The sequence below is a fragment of the Saimiri boliviensis genome, chromosome 2, assembly GCF_048565385.1.
Source record: "Saimiri boliviensis isolate mSaiBol1 chromosome 2, mSaiBol1.pri, whole genome shotgun sequence".
In the NCBI taxonomy this organism is placed as follows: Eukaryota; Metazoa; Chordata; class Mammalia; order Primates; family Cebidae; genus Saimiri; species Saimiri boliviensis.
Window position 1 is genome coordinate 79,418,024 of NC_133450.1, and position 14,811 is coordinate 79,432,834.

A 14,811-nucleotide genomic window follows, 5' to 3' on the forward strand; every position below is an offset into this window, starting at 1 on the left:
GAGATAAATTGTGGTGTCTCCAGACAATAGAATGTTATATATCACAAAAAATAAGTGAGATACCAAGCAATAAAAGCACATGGAGAACATGCAAATGCATATTACTATGCGAAAGAACCCAATCTGGAAAAGCTACATACTGAATGATTTCAGTGATACAACATTTTGTAAAAGGCAAAATTATGCAGACAATAAAAAGATGAGTTCTTGCCAACGTCTGAGGAAAGGGAGGAATAAATAGGCAGAGTACAGAGGATTTTTATAGCACTGAAATTATTCTGTTTCGTATTGTAATGGTAGACCTATGTTATTATACAGTTTCCCAAGCCCATAGAATGTGCAACACTGAGTAAACTCAGATAAAAGCTACGGCTTATGGGTGAAAATTATGCATTAATGTAGGTTCACTAATTGTAATAATGGTACCATTCTGGTGGGGAATATTGGTAATGGGGAAAGCTGTGCATGTGTAGAGCTGGGGGTATATAGGAAATCTCGGTACCTGCCACTCACTCAATTCTGTTGTGAATCTAAACATTCCCTGAAAAATAAAGTCTATTGAAAATTAATTCAATCTTAGAAAATAGCAATCTACACCACTAGCTAGACTAACCAGGAAAATATTCAAATAAATAAGATCAGAATTTAAAAAGGAGACATTGCAACTGACACAGATAAAATACAAAAGATTATCAGAGATTTCTTTTTTCTTTTCTTCTCTTTCTTTTTTTTTTTTTTTTTTTTTGTTTTTTTGTTTTTGTTTTTGTTTTTTTGAGACAGAGTTTCGCTCTTGTTACCCAGGCTGGAGTGCAATGGCACAATCTCGGCTCACCGCAACCTCCGCCTCCTGGGCTCAGGCAATTCTCCTACCTCAGCCTCCTGAGTAGCTGGGATTACAGGCACGCGCCACCACGCCCAGCTAGTTTTTTTTTTTTTTTTTTTTTTTTTGTATTTTTAGTAGAGACGGGGTTTCACCATGTTGACCAGGATGGTCTCGATCTGTTGACCTCGTGATCCACCTGCCTCGGCCTCCCAAAGTGCTGGGATTACAGGCTTGAGCCACCGTGCCCGGCCGTGATTATCAGAGATTTCTATGAACAAATGTATCCTTACAAACTAGAAAACCTCGAGGAAAATGGATAAATTCCTAGAAACATTTAACCTCCGAAGATTGAACCAAGAAGAAACAGAAATTATAAACAGACCAATATTGAGTAGTGATATTGAATCAGCAATAAAATATCTCCCAACAACAACAAAAAAAGCCCAAGATCAGATGTATTCACAGGCAAATTCTCCCAAACCAAAGATGCTGGTACCAATCCTACTGAAACTGCTCCAAGAAATTGAGAAGGATTGAATCTTCTCTAACTCATTCTATAAAGTTAGTATGATCCTATTACAGAAGACAAACAAGGACAGAACAATAATAACAAAAACTACAGAACAATAGCCCTGATGAACACAGATGCAAAAATCTTTAACATAATACCAACAAACCAAATCCAATAGCATATAAAAAAGATAATATACCATGGTTAAGTGGATTTTATTCCAGAGACGTAAAGATTGTTCAAAATATATAAATCAATAAATATGACTCATCACATATACCAAATTAAAAACAGAAACCACATTATCATCTCAGTAGATGCAGAAAAATCATTTGATAAAATTCAATATTTCTTCAGGAAAAAAAAAAAACCCTAAATAAACTAGGCATTGAGTAAACATACCTCAAAATAATAGACGCCATATACAACAAGCCCATAGCTAGCATCATGCTGAATGGGGAAAAGGTGAAATCGATTCCCCAAAGAACTGAAAAAATACAAATAAGCCCACTTTCACCATTCCTATTCAACATATTACTAAAATTCCTAGCCAGAGCAATTAGGCAAAAGAAAAGGAGAGGGAGTGGGAGCAGGAGCGGGAGAAGGTAAGGAAAGAAAAAGAAAGAGAGAAGGAGGGAAAGAAGAAAAAGAAAGAGAGAGAGAGAGAAAGGAAGGAAGGAAGGTAGAAAGGGAGGGAGGCAGGGAGGAAAAAGGAAGAGAGACAGAAAGAGACAGAAAGAAACAAAAAGAAAGAAAGGGAAGAAAGGAAGGAAGGTCATCCAACTTGGAAAAGAGAAAACAAAATTATCTCGGTTTGCTCACTATTGTGTATCTAGAAAGCCCTAAAGGCTCCTTCAGAAAGCTCTTAGATTTGAAAAATGAATTATTTAAGGTTTCAGAATACAAAATCAACATACAAAAAGTGGTGATATTTCTATACAACAATAACAATCAAGTGGAGAACCAAATCAAGAACTCAATTCTATATATAATAGCTATAAGAAATAAAATATAATACCTAATAGTATATTTAACCAAGGAGGTGAAAGATCTCTACAGGGAAAACTACAGCTCACTGATGAAAGAAACTGTACATAACACAAATGAAAAAAACATTCTATGCTCATGGATCAGAAGAATTAATATTGTTAAAATGAGCATAATACACAAAGCAATCTACAGAGTCAATACAATCCCTATCAAAATATCAAAGTCATTTTTTGAAAAATTAGAAAAACACAATCATGAAATTCATATGGAACTAAAAAAGAGGCTGAATAGCCAAAGCAATTTGTAGTAGAAAGAATAAGCTGGAGGCATCACATTACCTGATCTCAAATTATATTACAAGCTATGTAGCCAATACATGTACATGGTACATGGTACTTGAGTAGAAGTAGACACGAAAGAATAGAGAATCCAGAAATAAAGTTACATATCTACTGCCAACTGACCTTTGAAAGTCAACAGAAACAAACACTGGGGAAAGGTAACTATTCAATAAACGGTGCTTGGAAAACTGGATTTCTATATGCAGAAGAATAAAACTGCACCCTCATTTCTCACCATACACAAAAAATCAACTCAAGATGGATGAAAAACTTAAATGTAAGACCTAAAACTATGAAAATATCAGAAGAAAATTTAAGAGAATGTCTTCTGGACATTGGTGTAGGCAAAGAATTCATGACTAAGACCCCAAAAGCACAAGTAGTGAAAACAAAAGTAGACAAATTGGACTTAGTTAAATTAAAGAGCTTCTGAACAACAAAAGAAATTATTGGTGAACAGACGATCTGCAGAATGAGAGATAATATTTGCAAAGCATGAGTCTTACAGGGGATTGATACCCATAATTTACAAGGCAGTCAGACAGATCGACAACAATAACAACAAAACAAAAATAACCGTATTAAACAGTTGTTGAATTACATGCATATTTTTTTTTCCAAAGAAGACATACAAATGGCCAACAAGCACATGAAAAAATGCTCAACATCACTAATCATTAGAGAAATGCAAATGAAAACCACCATGAGGTATCATCTTACACCTTCAGAATAGCTATTATTAAAAGACAAAAATAACAGATGTTGACAAGGATGCAGAAAAAGGGAATGCTTATACACTGTTGGTGGGAATGTAAATTAGTACAGCCTCTGTGGAAAACAGTATCAAGATTTCTCAAAGAACTAAAACTAGAACTACCATTTGATCTAGCAATTCCACTACTGAGTATTTTCTCAAAGGAAAAGAAATTACTATATCAAAAAGATACCTGCACTTGTAATGTTTATAGCAGCACTATTCACAATTAAAAAGTCATGGAATCAACCTAAGTGTTCATCAGTTGGTGACTGGATAAAGAAACATTAACTAGAACCTTAATTTTTCTTAAATCAGACTTTCACTTATTTCGTCAATGTGTGTGTTCATTTTCTTCCAACTCCATCCGAGGCTGATTCTTGCTAGTAGGTCAAACGACAGTTAATAAAAGGAAGTCATTCTTTCCTTCATGGAGTTGATTATCATGCCAGTTTCAAATTCTGAAAATAGAAAAGATTTTCTTCAGGTTTAACTTATTTCATTTATTTATTTATTTATTTATTTATTTATTTATTTATTTATTTTGAGACAGAGCCTTGCCCTATCACTCAGGCTGCAGTGCAGTGGCGTGATCTCAGCTTACTGAAACCTCCTGCCTCAGCCTCCTGAGTAGCTGGGATTACAGAAGCCTGCCAGCAAGCCCAGCTATTTTTCGTATTTTTGGTAGAGATGGGTTTTCGCCATGTCGGCCAGGCTGGTCCTGAACTTCTGATCTCGTGATCTGCCTGCCTCCAGCTCCCAGAGCACTGGGATTACAAGCGTGAGCCACTGTGCCCAGCCTAACTTAACTTTTGAATAAACTGTCTGGACTTCCAGAATCACACCCAAAATATCTTTGGACTTCTTTTCTCTTTCATCAAAATTAGCTTGGATTGTTGCTCTTTAATTATCAGTTTAAGAATCTGTGATTACTTAAGAGACTACTCTTTTGTTCAAATTAAACATGAATATAACTATATTTTCAGAAAAGCTATTGGTAAATTTTTAAATACATGAGTCTAATATGTGAGTTTTATATTTTTGTTATAATTACCACTGCATTATATCATCAGTATTAAAGTATTATAGGTATAATTTATTAGTAAAGAGGTAAAAATCCAAAGGTAATTTTGTCTTGATGGGAATTATTTGCCATAATCCTATGACAAATGTAAAACTTGACTTTTACTTCAATAATGATTTTTTAATACAATTATGTAAATATGACCTATCATAACTATGGGGTACAACTGAAACTGTATATATTTTTAGAGGTAAATCTATATCATAAAATATTTCTATCAAAAAAGAATAAAGGGTAAGGCTTATTAACAACATGGCTTACTAAGGAAGTAAGGAATGGAAGTGAACCCAAAATATATGAGGAAAAAAATAAAGATAGCAAGAGAAACAAAATATTCAAGAGAAGCTTATTAAATGACAAGCTTGTTTCTTGAAAGATACTAAAATAAAAACTCACCTGAGTTGTTTTTTTTTAAACCTAGGGAAGGTGCAGATAAACAATATTAGGACAGAATAACATAATTAGAGAAATAACAAATTAAAAAAATAAGTTAGAAATATCATAATTAAACTTAAGAGCTTCTTTACAGCAAAAGAAACTATCATTAGAGTGAACCAGCAACCAACAGAATGAGAAAAAATTTTTGCAATCTACCCATCTACAAAGGGCGAATATCCAGAATCTGCAAGGAAATAAAACAAATTCACAAGAATAAAACAACCCCATTAAAAACTCAGCAAAGGATATGAACAGACACTTTTCAAAAGAAGACATTTATGCAGCCAATGTACATATAAAAAAATGCTCAACATCACTGGTCATTAGAGAAATGCAAATCAAAACTACATTGAGATACCATCTCACACCAGTTAGAATGGTCATCATTAAAAACTCTGGAGACAACAGATGCTGGAGAAGATGTGGAGAAATAGAAATGCTTTTACACTGTTGGTGGGAATGTAAATTGATTCAATCATGTGGAAGACAGTGTGGCAATTCCTCAAGGATCTAGAAATAGAAATACCATTTGACCCAGCAATCCCATTACTGGGTATATACTCAAAGGATTATAAATTGTTGTATTATAAAGACACATGCACACGTACATTCATTGCAGCACTATCTACAAAAGCAAAGACTTGGAACCAACCCAAACACCCATCAATGATAGAATGGATAAAGAAAATGTGGCAGATATATCCTAAGAAGTACTATGCGGCCATACAAAAAAGGATGAGTTCATATCCTTTGCAGGGACATGGATGAATGTGGAAACCATCATTCTCAGCAAACTGACACTAGAACAGAAAACCAAATACCGCATGTTCTCATTCATAAGTGCTTGTTGAACGAGAACACATGGACACAGGGAAAGGAACATCACACACCAACGTCTGTTGGGGGGTACGGGAGCTAGGGGAGGGATAGCATGGGGTGAGGGGATAGGGGAGGGATAACATTAGGAGATATACCTAATGTAGATGACAGGAGTATGGATGCAGGAAACCACCAAGGCATATGTATACCTATGTGGCAATCCTCCACGATCTATACATGTACCCCAGAACTTAAAGTATAATAATAATAAAAAAAGAAATATCGTAATTCTATTCCTATATATTTAAATAACTAGACAAAATAAACAATAAACACAAACATAGGGTAGGTCTTGGAAAACTACAGCATGATAAAAGTTTTTGAAAATGAGATTTACAGCACTACCTCATTTAGGCAAATTTGAAAGATGCACTTAAAACACCATTATATATTTTACAAGAGTATGCACATCATTTTAACTGTTTACAATTAACTTGTTAGCTATAATTTATAAACAACAATGCAAGTCAGTCATTTTAAGGATATGGTTTGATATGTTTGACAGATATACACAAGAATATAAGCACCACTAAAATAAAGATATAGAACATTTCAATCAATGCCAAAATGTTCCCTTATGCTTCTTTGCAGTCAGTTTTTCACCACCTCAATCACAGGCACTCATTGACCTGTTTTCTATCTCTAATTATTAATTCTGTTAATTATATTTTGAGTTGATTTTTGTGTATGGTGTGAGATAAAGGTAAAGGTTCATTTGTTTATGCCACACGAATGTAGGATTTCCAGCACAATTTGTGAAAAATACTATCCTTTCTCTGTTTATTTATTTGACTACTTATGTCAAAATGTTAGCATTTAATTAATAATATACTTATAGATCTATTTTCAGTTTTTCTCTTCTGTTTCATTGATCTATATGCCTTTCTCTCTTTTTTTGAGACAGAATCTCCCTCTGTGGCCACGCTGGAGTGCAGTAGTGCAATCTCAGCCCACTGCAACCTCCACCTCCCGGGTTCAAGCGATTTTCCTGCCTCAGCCTCCTGAGTAGCTGGAACTACAGGTATGCCTGTCTTTCTACCAACATTATATTACCTTTATTTGCAATAAAGTATTGAAATCTCAAAAAAGAAACAAACAGTCCTGAACTTTGGTTAAAGAAGATTTGAATAGAACTATGGACACTTACCAGATACATAAACATGGGGAAGTTATTTAAATTATCTGAGCATCAGTTTCTTATCTGTAAATGAAAGTAATAATACTTACCTCAGAGGATTTGGTGAATAATAAATAACATGTAAAGTGGTTTGTACAATACTTGGCACATAACAGAAACAGTAAAAGTTAGCTATGACTAACTTTAACAGTTGACTGATATACAATGAGACTAAGAGTATTCAAATAACAATTTAAAAACCAACTGGCAGACTGAATCAAATTATAGCTTACAATTACTACAGTAGTTTATACTATGGAGAGCACAGAAATAAGTTCTGAGCTCAATGGAAGTAAATACTGAATGATTAAATAAAGACAAGGCAATGGAACAAAGAATTCGTGAAATAATATTTTATTAAGATAGTGATGAAGAAATAGTATTAGCAAAGAAAAAGAAGAAAACCAACACTGAGAGACTGTGAATTCTAATACTGTTGAAAAATTTATGATATTCACTGGGATATTTTATCAGATGGTTTTCAGTTTCTGCTGTGTAAAATCTTTACAATCATTATAGACATATAATAAAAGTTATGTTATTTTCCAATCTATGTATCACAATAATGTCATTTACACAAAAATCCATGAAGAATATTAAATAAGTATTTTTGCTGGTTATTATCTGTGTAACCTTCATTCCTGTCCATGTAACCTTCACTCTGTAAGATGAGGGTCATAATTCTGTGTTGTTTGCATTGCTGGGGTAGAAAGGAAGTCTGAACTCATTTCTAATTATTAAGTGAAGAAAACATGATATAACATCTGGAGGTCATAGTAGTTTTTGTGGGACTCAATGGAATACTGATAGAGTAAACTTAAAATAACAATAGTTACATGTGCGGCAAATTAGAGACCATCCAACATTGTGTTCCAGTGCCTAGATAAGAAGAGGAAACAGTTGTTGAGTGCTGATTATGGGCCACGCTGTCTTCTAATCACGGTGTCCATAGTAACTCATTCAGCCCCACAACAACTTTAGAAAGTAGGTACTAGTATTTTTTTCCCATTTTACAGATAAATAAACAGAAGCAAAGAGAGATAAAATAACCTTTCCAAGGGTGCACAGATTTAAATAAAATCAAATAATTTTGCTTCAGGCTTTAGGACTTGTTGCCACATCTCTATTCTCTACTTACCAAGATTTACGAAGAAACAGGAAAACAAACAAGATAAATGTGACATTTTTCGGTTTTAATAATTATTTACTAATTACTGAATAAGCAGTAAACTTTGTTCAATTTCGTGTAATACTGTGGCTCAACTAGAATAAAATTTAAGAACTTCTTGCAGAAAATAAAAGCATTGGAGGTTAGATGGGGACCAGGAGACAGGTAACTGGACGTAATATTTTCCTTTCCCTCTCTGAATTAATGTAGCATAGTAATGAAGATGACAGTGAAACAGGAGAGGTTCCCTTGTGGCCCCTCGAAGGGCATGTGATGAGTGTGGCTCCCTACTTCAGCGCCCGCTGCGCAAACCTCTAGGGATGGGCAGGCTGTGGGGCTCCAAGCCCAGGGCAGTATCTAGGATTGAATGTTTACAGCTGAAACCCCAGCAGGCATGCGTCACAGGGCGCTCTTTCAGTTTGTCGTCTAGATTGTGTTAACCAGCTCAATTAGATCCTCTACCTTGTCGCAAGGATACAGGGTTTTCTGTATCCCAGGTTCTTGCCTTCGTGTGCCGGAAGACTCGAATCACAGGTGGGCTTAGAAAATGAATGTAAAGTTTCATTGAGTGGAAGTAGCTCTCAGGCAATGGGGCAGCCAGAGGGGAGCTGGTTTTCCCCTGGAGTTAGGCGGCTGGGCGGTCCTGGCTCTCCTCCGACTGCTCAGGCCAAACTGCGCCGGGTCCCGCTCTCCATGGCCAGCCAGCATCTCTCCGTGTGCTCTTCCCGCATGTCTTCCCCTCAACATCCTCTCAATGTCTAGCCGCTTGTCTTCTTCCGCTGAAGTGTTCCTCTCGCTGTCCAGCTGATTCTGTCTGCCTGCTAGGGTCTGGGGATAGGGGAAGGTGTGAGAAGGTGTGTTTATGGGCACAGGATGGGGGTTTGGTGGGTCAGGGTGGTCTTGGAGAATGCAACTTTTGGATGTGAAAGCAGGAGTGCCTGTCCTCACCTCGGTTCATGGGGGTGGAGCCCTAGCCAGGGACCCACCTTTCTCTCAGGGAACCCACCACTTCCCTGTCCCCCTCCCGTATCAATAGTAACATTGTCATTGATTAAAAACAAAAATAGCTAAGGATAGCTAGTACTAAAATTGGCACACAGTAGGTCTTCAATAATTATTTGATGAATTGATGATTAATGATTGAGCACTTCTTATATGCCAGAGAAAGTAGATCTTATATATAAACAACTTAATATTATTTTACCATTTTACAAATGAAAAAATTTAGCTATTAAGAAGATAAATGATTTATTTAAAGGTCAGCTTTCTAGTGGTAGAGCTAAGATTCAAACATAATTTATCTTTTTTTCATTCTTACAACGATTTCTGTTTCTAAATTTTCTACAACGATGTCGAACGTCTCTCCCTATCTCCATATTTTATAGACTGGAAATAGCAATTCTATCAGGCACTCATCCAACTCAATTATTTTAAAAACTACCTAGTTTGTTTCATAGAGTTTGCTATAATGGCTTTTTATGTTTAAATAATATGTGTAAGCACCATGTAATGCAAAAAGCTCTGCCAAATTTTATCTTATTTGATAGTTTAGTACAACTATGAGATAGATTGAGAGGAAATTACTGTTATTCCTAGTTTGACAGATAAGGAAAGTGATAGAAAGATCAGAGCTGTACTCAAGTTCAAGCACTTAGTCAGCTGTGGAAACAACTCTAACCCAACTCTTTTTACTCCAGGCTTCTGTGCTTTCCATTGAATTCCTTGGCATTCCTGTAATGCTAGTGAGATTAATGGCAGATATTTTAAGGATCCTTTCTTCTTTACAACATAGCTATTGCAGCAAGGGCTCCCTCAGAAGTAGATCCTGGGGCAAGGATTTAGTACATGTAGTGTATTGGAGAGAATCAAAGACTACAGGTAGGGAGGGCTGCCCAGGATGAAATCACTCCCTCAGCTTCCGGCAGTGTGGCCAGGTGACAGACCTCAGCTCAGCTTCTCTCTGGGACTTGCCCTTCTTTGAAAAGAACAGCCCTACTCAAGATTATTTCACTTTCTTGGGGATAGTCCCTTTCTAATGACTGATCCAATGCAAGAGGAATGAACCTTCCTTCCCTGTTGTCCCAAGTCAGAAAAAATTTAAAGGGCTTTCTGGGCTCTGGAGAACCATAAAGAATAGACTAGACCTTTTGCTGGGCATACATCATGATCCAATTTCTCTATTTGCCCAGTCCTGCTTTCTTAACTCTTTTTGGTAAATGTGTCAAGATGAGACTGGAAGCATCTCACCAGTCACTCCTTTGTATTTCACTAATAACTGTTGATGTTTAAATGATAATTTCTAGAAAGTGTAGTGGATTAGAATTTACATAAATACTTAATGTGTTTGCAAGAATGTTTTTGAATTTGTTTTCTCCCTCTGAAAACCTTTTTTTCTATTTGAATGTGTTATGATAAATGAGGCAATGTGTTAGGTAATTTAGACTTCTTTGAAGAAGACACTATAAATCTTAGTTATTTTTACTAGATTATTATGCTTACTTTGCATTAATTTGGAACAGACATGATTGCCTTAGATTTTTGCAAGTATAGAGAGCTCCACAAAGGAGTTTGGTGTCAACAAATTTATGACTTGTAGTATATATCTTAACAGAAAAGTCTTACATCTTAGAAGAAAAAACTGGCTGCAAGGTCAAACTTTTTCTACTAAAAGTCAAGATTCCTTGCTTAACCTGGTGAAATTATAGACTTGGTTGTGTCTGAGACTCCACAGAGAAGGTGGTTCTCCCTTCATGATGTTTAAGCACACTGAGGAGAAATCAGCCTTGAGGGCCAGGATGTGACACACTTTTTCATCTATCTAGCTCTCCCCAGATTTCTTCATATTCAAACCTAATAAAGATCTTGCAGTTATAATACAGGTGAAAAATTCAAACATCCTTGTGCTACTTCACATGCAAAGAATACCTTTAGTAATATCGTTACCTGAAATCCGCAAAGTCATTTTTATGTAAGATATTTTCCCATTTTCATGTTGGTTATGATTTTGTTGAAAGGCCAAATTCTAAGGATTGCAGTGCAATAAATCCCTTGACCAGCTGAGTTTTACATATTTTACACTTAAAATATGTGCACATATTTTAAAACAACTTGTAATTTTTTATGTATTTTTTTAAAAATTCTGTTGTTCTAATGAAAGTATCTACTGCAATTCACAGCCCTGGTCTAGGTCAAATGAGGACACTTTCCCATTAAATAGTATGGAACATATGAGAAAAATATTGGACAGCAGGTGGTGTCAGATTTGTATTTTCTACTTTTATAGTATCTTTCTCCAAGAAATCTCCAAGCTCTATATGCAGTACTTGGGCATAGCATTTTAATAATGTGTATACCTTTGAGAGAGTTTTTCCAAAGCATACATATATTCAATTCTTTCTAATTACTATACCTCATAAAGAGCTTCTTAAATTTGCTTTTAATTAGGAGTTTTGTTCCTGTTGTACGTTTTGTTTCTAGTCCTCCCAAATGTTTTATGGAGGAGGTGTTTGACTGCCTTGCTCTATGGTCACCATGTACTAGTTAGTATTGTACATGAACCTGAACTGAAGTATAAGTTTGAAGATGCATTCAAGTTCCAGGACCTTTTCATTATTACCTGAGAAACTTAAATTAAAATTAATCTCTTTGAAAAGTACTTAACATCTACTCCTAGGATTGGTGTGAAAATTAAAAAGATATTGTTGTCAGAAACCTAGACAATTACTCTGTAATGATTCTCAGTAAAGACTCCATTCTCTACCTTTCGTATCCTTTCTGATCCTATGTTATGCATCCAATTTTCAAAAGCACTTTAGAGCAGTAGATCTATATTTATGCTATTTCTGCATATGTTCTACAAATTCAGTGTCAAAATGATGAAAGGAATTGTCATTGCTGCCCACACTGCTTATGAAAGGTACACAGACATCAGAGAATCACAGTTCACTGAAGGATGAGTTCCATGGACCCAACTACCTGAAGGAATTCCTTCATCAGTTCCTCACTACCCAACTATTGGATTTGACTGAGGTTCTCTCACTATGACAAAGTGATTTTCACTTACAACTGTTGTCTGCCTTTTTTCCTTTCAAATGAAGCAATCAAAAAACATTTTGAGCAGAAACTGTGACTTGAGAAATGAATTAGATAGCAAGTGATGTGTTTCCTCAGCCCTAAGGTTCTTATACTACGTATATAATTAAAACAAATGGACTTTGATTCCTAGCTATGACATAATAGTCTATGTCAGATTAACCTTTCAATTGAGGGGTTGAGAAGAGTATTAGGAGGTGAGAATATAAAAGCTGGAAAAAGAAGGTAAAAAATAAAAATAAAAAAGCTGTTGGAAGGCACTGGAGCTTAACCAGTGCAGGTAGTTTCAGAGTCTATGATCCTTAAGAGGAAGAAGCACAGTAGGTGAGCTCCAAGTTCATCCAAGCTTTTTCTTCTAAGGACATTTTCAGAACTTTGTTACTGGAGAATGGAGATTGGCAGAATGAATTGGCTGAGAAGACAGAGTTCAGATCCTCTAGCATTTCACAGCCAAGTTCTGGACAGAGAGGCAATGCAAAGAAGGGGTTCCAAAATCTATCTGTGTACTTCTATGAGTCTTTGGCCAGCACTTAGTCTGTGTGTGTACAGGGAAAGTCACCAAGACAAAACAAAACAAAACAACAACAACAGAAAATACAATAAAACATGACATCTAGAAGATTAAAAGGGTGAGAGGAAATTTTAGCATCTCTGTTACGTTGTGAGACAGAGGTTGGCACTCAAGCATTTTGAATGTGGAGGAACTTTCATGAATACGCTGGGCTTTCAGATGAGACTCCAGAAAGGTCACGTCCTAGGAGAAATGGCCCACAAAAGGAATAAGTATCATATTCTGGGAGTAAAACAAACAAACAAACAAACAAACAAAAAAACCTCAAGAGAAGCAGCTTTTAAGGAAGTCTAAACCCACACCTCCCTAGGATCACTCTGTTCTTCTAGTGGTCTTTCTGCCTCCCAGAAAAGACCTAGTCATCTTTAGAGAGAGAAAATATCAAGAAGAGCCTTTATTATTTTTTCCAGCTTTACTGAGGTATAATTAACAACTAAAAACTGTATACATTTACATTATAAAAAGTGATGTTTTGATATATGTATACATTTTGAAATAATTACCACAATTAAGCTAATTAACATATTCATCACCTCACTAATTATCTTTTTTGTGCTGAGAACAGTTAAGATCTCTCTTCGCAAATTTCAAGTATACAATATAGTATTATTAATTATATTCACTGCTGAGTGAGATGGCTCACACCTGTAATCCTAGCATTTTAGGAGGTGGTGGTGGACAGATCACTTGAGGCCAGGAGTTCAAGACCAGCCTGGCAAACATGGCAAAACCCCATGTCTACTAAAAATACAAACGAATTTGCCAGGTGTTGTGGTGCATGCTTATAGTCCCAGTTACTTGGGAGGCTGAGGCATGAGAATTGCATGAACCCAGAATGCAGAGGTTGCAGTAAGCCAAGATCATGCCACTGCACTCCAGCCTGGGTGACAGAGCAAGACTCTGTCTCCAAATATATATATATATATATATATATATATATATATATATATATATATTTAACATACTATATGTTAGATCTCCAGAATTTATTTATCCCATCTAACTGAAACTTTATACCCTTTGACCAACATCTCTTCATTTCCCTCACCCCTCCAGTCCCCAGAAACCACCATTCTACTCTCTGCTTCTATGAGTTCAACTTTTCAGTCCTCCTATAAATGAGTTAATGTGGTATTTGTCTTTCTGTGCCTGGCTTATTTAATTTAGCATCATGTCCTCCAGGTTCACCCAGATTGTTACAAATGACAGGATTTTCTTCTTTTTAAAGCTGAATAATATTCCATTGTATACAATATACCACACTTTCTTTGTCTATTAATATGTCCATAGACACTTCAATTGATTCCATATCTTGGCTATCACGAATACTGCTACAATGACCATGGAAGCACAGACATCTGTTCAACATATAGATTTCCATTTCTTTAGCGATATACCCAGGAATAGGGTTGCTGGATCACATGGTGGTTTTTGTTTCTAATTTTTTTAGGAAACTCCATGCTATTTTCCATAATGCCTAATTTACATTTTCACCAACAGTATACAAAAGTTCCTTTTTGCATAGGTTGTGAAATAAGGGTCGTTATATTCTTCTGCAAGTGTTGACATATCATTGTCAACACTTCTCGGGGTTTATTTTTGGTCTTTCTTATAATAGGCATTCTAACAGATATGAGATAATATCTCACTGCAGTTTTGATTTGCCTTTTCCTGATGTTTGATAATGTTGAACATCTTTTCTTATAGATGTTGTCCCTCTGTGTTTCTCTTCTTTGGAGAAGTGTCTGTTGAGTCTCTTTGCCCATGTTTAAATCAGATTATTTGTTTTTTAGCTATTGACTTACTTGAGTTTCTTATGTATTTTGGATATTAACCCCTTATCACATATATGATTTGCAAATACTTTCTTCTATTCTGTAGGTTGTCTCTTCCTTCTATTGACTGTTTTTTTTTTTTTTTACTGTACAGAGTATTATAGTTTGGTAGAATCCTATTTGTTTAATTTTGCTTTTGTTGTCTGTG

General features: G+C 35.6%; 1 long non-coding RNA gene across 1 annotated transcript in view; it reads left to right on the top strand.

Annotated features, from left to right (window-relative positions):
• Positions 1-6,828, top strand: part of LOC141582677 (uncharacterized) — a 125,359-nt gene extending 118,531 nt beyond the window's left edge. The window contains exon 4 of the long non-coding RNA XR_012515562.1: positions 6,725-6,828. This is a non-coding gene — a long non-coding RNA (uncharacterized LOC141582677). The remainder of the gene's footprint in view (positions 1-6,724) is intronic.
• The last annotated feature ends 7,983 nt before the right edge of the window (positions 6,829-14,811 follow it).